This window comes from Otolemur garnettii, unplaced genomic scaffold (genome assembly GCF_000181295.1).
Source record: "Otolemur garnettii isolate 467f Iridium unplaced genomic scaffold, OtoGar3 scaffold00140, whole genome shotgun sequence".
NCBI classification, from domain to species: domain Eukaryota; kingdom Metazoa; phylum Chordata; class Mammalia; order Primates; family Galagidae; genus Otolemur; species Otolemur garnettii.
The window spans coordinates 4394844-4400064 of NW_003852535.1; the positions used below are offsets into that span (position 1 = coordinate 4394844).

The 5221-nt window shown below is 43.0% G+C and overlaps 1 pseudogene; it reads right to left on the minus strand.

Moving 5' to 3' along the window:
- Window positions 1-1044: 1044 nt before the first annotated feature.
- Window positions 1045-1940, minus strand: LOC100947703 (annotated as a pseudogene).
- Window positions 1941-5221: the final 3281 nt, after the last annotated feature.

Consider the following 5221-nt stretch of genomic DNA (forward strand, 5'->3'; position numbering starts at 1 on the left):
CTCTACCGAGGGTGACATAATGAAGACTCTGTCTCACACACACGGACACACACACACACAAAAAACCCAACAAAAAAACAGAAGAGGATTGGAGGGGGGCAATCTCAGTTTTCAGCACATATGCAAACACTCCCCTCAGCTACTGGCCCAAAGACCTTCTGTTTACCATTCCCAGAGAATACATTTCCAGTCTTTTGTCAGAAAGGAGAAGCTGCCCGGTGGCATGATGCAGGGGAGGGGATCTCCAGATCTATCTATTATCCTTGATCTAGTGCGCCATGTTTTAGCTTTTACTACCTATGCCAGAGGCCTCTGTTGCTGCCAGTTTCTGACATTTTGCTTCCTTGATCTATCTATAATTGAGAGAGAATTGTTGATACTTCACACCATAATGATACATTTGTCTCATTTCCCCCGTAGCTCTAATGACTTTTGCTTTAAATTTTTTAGGTCACTTATTAGGCACATATTAATTTAGAATTGTTATGCCTTTCTAGTGTATTAAACTTTTTAAAATATTGTCATAATTTTATTATTACTGCATAGTGAACTCTACCCCAAATATTGTTTTCGTCTTAAAATTTGGTTATTAATATAATAGCTTTCTTTGGATATTACTTTTTCAACCTCAACCTTTCCATATCCTTATGCTTAGGTGCGTCAGATATGTCTTTTTTTTCTTTTACCATTTTATTTTGGGGGGGTATCAGATGATCCTTTCTTTTCTTTTTTTTTTTTTTTTAAGACAGATATTTTGTTGCCCTCGGTTGAGTGCTATGGCATCATAGCTCACAGCAACCTCAAACTCTTGGGCTCAAGCAATCCTCTTGCCTCAACCACCCCCAAGTAGCTGGGACCACAGGGGACCACCACAATGCCTGGCTATTTTTAGAGATGGGGTCTTACTCTCGTTCAGGTTGGTCTTGAACTCCTGAACTCAGGCAATTCACCCTCCTTCAGTCTCCTGGAGTGCTAGGATTACAGGTGTGAGCCACCATGCCCAGCTCAAATGATCCTTTATTGAAACATTTTCCCTTGTACTTTTTAACTAGCTGGGCATTCCACAGCACCACTGTTGATGTTATCTATGATGTCATGAGGGTGGTGACCATCAACACTGCAGCCCACCAACTGGGCCATCCCCAGGATCTTTAATGGTTTCAGAGAGTTCTCTGGCTAAAGATTGTTGCAGCATCTGTCTGACAATGATGACAATCTCATCAAAAGTGATATTTCCATTGTGTTGAATGTGTTTCTGTTTCTTTCTTTCTTTCTTTTTTTTTTTTTTGAGACAGAGCCTCAAGCTGTCCCCCTGGGTAGAGTGCCGTGGCATCACAGCTCACAGCAACCTCCAACTCCTAGGCTTAAGCAAGTCTCCTGCCTCAGCCTCCTATGTAGCTGGGACCACAGGCACCTGCCACAATGCCCAGCTATTTTTTGGTTGCAGCCATCATTGTTGTTTTGGCAGGCCCAGGCTGGATTTGAACCCGCCACCTTAGGTGTATGTGGCTGTCGCCTCAGCCACTTGAGCCACAGGCACCGAGCCTATGTTTCAGTTTCTATCTATTTCTGACTGGTTCCTTGAAGGCTCTGAGGATGAGGGCAGAGGCAGAAGGTACCACTGCAGTCTGGGCCTGTCTGTTCTGGATAGTCAGTTTCACTGTAATCCTCAGACCTCTCCAGTCACTGCTTGCTTTGGCAATGTCATCACCAACCTTTTTTGGAGACAAACCCAGGGGGCCAATCATGGGGGCCAGGGCAAATGTGGCACCAGTTTCACTATCTGTGTACCTCAGGTATACAACTTTGATTTCGTTGGGGTCAAACTTAGGCAGCATGATGGAGGTGGTTGGTGTCAGATGAATCCAGATTCGGGATGACTGAAGAAAGTTGCACCTTGACCTCCTCTGAGCCAAAAGCCGGAAGGACTCTTTTACCATTTTAAAGGGTGCAGTTTCATGGCGTTAAGTAGACAAGGTCTAACAATTAAGTTCACAAACTCATCCTAAGAGAAGTGCCACATTTCTCATTGCTGAATATCATTATGGTCACCTTCAAATCGCCTTGGGAAGCTATGCACTGACACCAGCGCCTAGTCTACCCCTCAAAGCGATTTTGGAACTCTTTTTCTGGAATGGCCATCAGAGCTGTTGTCATATTACCTTTGATGTCTGGAATGTCATCCACATGTCTTCTTTTCACTATTTCCTTTATCTTCAGGTAAAGGCAAAAGTCACTGAGGGCCAGATCAGGTGATGAGGGAGGGTGTTCCACTACTATTATTTGTTTGCTGGCTAAAAACTCCCTCACAGACAGTGCCGTGTGAGCTGGTGTGCATTATCAGGATACAAGAGCCACCAGCTATTGGCCAAGATTTCCAGTTAAGATTTTCCTGTTTCTCTACCAATGTTTACTTGGTCTGTTGTGCTTCTCACAGTCAGCTGATGATTCTGACATGCAATTTGACATGTTTTTGTCAGTTCTGCTCTTTACTGGTCTCCCTGACCTCTCTTCAGCAGTGATGCTTTCTCTCCCTTCAGAAAAACATTTAGCCCATTTGTACACTGCCATTTTCTTCATGCCGTTATCGCCATGAACTTGAACTAACATGTCCCTGATTTCACTTCCACCTTTGCCAAATTTAACAAGAAATTCACGAATGTTTGTTCATTTATCTAATTCAAGGTTGACATTCTCACAATGGCACACAAAACCACACAACAACAATAATGAGAACCACTCAGTAAGACACTGCCACATGTTGACATGAACACAGCTGGGCAACACTGACATATATACCAAGGTTATGAAATCTCACCAAGTTGTTTGTACAGTGCTGCCAGCATATGTGCACAGTGGCAGGCTCACAAACTTAATTGTCAGACCTCTATTCACATTGTTGTGCAACCCTCATTCACCTCCAGAACCTTTTTCATCTTCCCATACTGAACCCCTGTATCTATTGAACAATATTGCTTCCTTTCTATTTTCTATTCTTGAACTTCATAGACCTTATAACTGTATGCTCTATATCTCTTTTTAACTTCTTTTTCATGTTTTCCATCTCTGTGTGTGTCTCTCTGTGCTGCTTTCTGATTAATTCTTTAAATATATCTTACATAGCTCTAATTCTCTTTTTAGCTGTGTCTAATCTGCTGTTTAACCCATTTCTTTGGCAATATACAGGGTGGCCACCAAGTGTATGTGCAATTTAAAATGGTTATTGCCACCCTGTATATATTCACTTGGTTATTTAAAAATTTTGCTTGGTTCCCTTTGATAATCCCTTGTTGCTTATTCATCTTTTTTTTTTTTTTTTGAGACAGAGCCTCACTTTGTCACTCTCAATAGAGCACAGTGACATCATAGCTCACAGCAACCTCCAACTTTTGGGCTCAAGTGATTCATTTGCCTCAGCCTCCCGAGTAGCTAGGACTATAGGTGCCTGCCACAACCCCTGGCTATTTCTTAGAGACAGGGTCTCACACTTGCTCAGGCTGGTCTCGAACCTGTGAGGTCAGAGCAATCCACCCACCTTGGCCTCCCAGAGTGCTAGGATTATAGGTGTGAGCCACCGTACCTGGCTTCCTTATTCATCTTAAATCATACATATTAACAATAATTTATTATGTGTGTGTATATATATATATTTTTGAGACAGGGTCTCACTTTGTTATCCTCTGTAGAATGCTATGACATCATAGCTCACAGCAACCTCAGACTCTTGGGCTCAAGTGATTCTCTTGCCTTAGCCTCCCAAGTAGCTGGGACTACCTATAGGCGCCTGCCACATCACCTGGCTATTTTTAGAGGCAGGATCTTGCTCTGGGTCAGGCTAGTCTTGAACCTGTGAGCTCAAGCAATCCACCTGCCTCGACCTCCCAGAGTGCTAGGATTACAGGCATGAGCCACCTCTCCCAGCCCATATTGTTTATTTCAAAATACCTTGAAGTGATGATTTGAAATGTTTCCTACACAAAGAAATGACAAGTGTCTGAGGTGATAGATATTCCAGGAATCCATATTTGATCATTATATATTGTATATTTGCATCAAAATATCACATGTACACCAACCATAAATATGTACAATTGTGATGTATCCATACACATTAAAAATAAATTAAAAAAAATTCATACATAATCTTTCCATATTGTACGTAAGAAGCCACTATCGGGAGCCCTACTGGGGCTAAATCTGTTGTTTGTTGTTTCTGCTGATTCTCACTTATCATGACTAGCATCTTTGTGTGCTGGTCATCTCTGATTGTAAACTCCTTACTCAACATCAACCAATGTAAATCCTTTCTACCTAAATTTGCTAAATTTGGACACTTTCCTCCAAAAAGGAGAGTGTTTTTGCTTCTTCCTAGTGCCAGAGAGTTCTAGAGAGCACTCAACCCTCTTTGAGGATCATAGCTTGATGTGGTTGTCCAAGATCAGCTCGTCAGCCTCCCTCCTGGCCAAGCTCCTGGCTTGAGCCTTACTTTCCTTTGTGGGTAAGGGAGTGGCTTTTGGTCACTAGATCTAAGCCTAGATCTTAGTAGATAACAAGGCCTCAAAGAAGCATGGCCTTTCTTCCTAGGATAGTCTTTTTCTGTAGTGGGAAGGTTCCTTTCTGCTCCAAGCCCACCATATCACTAGGAGCAGAAATTCTCCAATCTATTCCACACACACCCATAAATCCATTCCACACACACCCATAGGAGCCATCTTTTTTTTTTTTTTTTTTTTTTGAGACAGGGTCTCATTTTGTTGCTTTCAGTAGAGTGCTGTCACAGCTCACACAACCTCAAACTCCTGGGCTCAAGCTATATTCTTGCTTCAGCCTCCCAAGTAGCTGGGACAATAGGTGTCTGCCACAATGCCTGGCTAATTTTAGAGACCAGGTCTCACTCTTGCTCAGGCTGATCTCCAACTGTTGAGCCAAGCAATCCACCCACCTCAGCTTCCCAGAGTGCTAGGATTATAAGCACCTTGCCCAGCAGCTATCTTTTTTTTTTTTTTGAGACAGAGTCTCATTATGTCGCTCTCTGTAGAGTGATGTGCTGTCACAGCTCACAGCAACCTCAAACTCTTGGGCTTAAGTGATTCTCTTGCCTCAGCCTCCCAAGTAGCTGGTGCTACAGGCGCCCACCACAACACCCTGCTATTTTTTGGTTGTAGTTGTCATTGCTGGTTAGCAGGCCTGGGCCGGGCTTGAACCCACCAGCCTTGGTGTA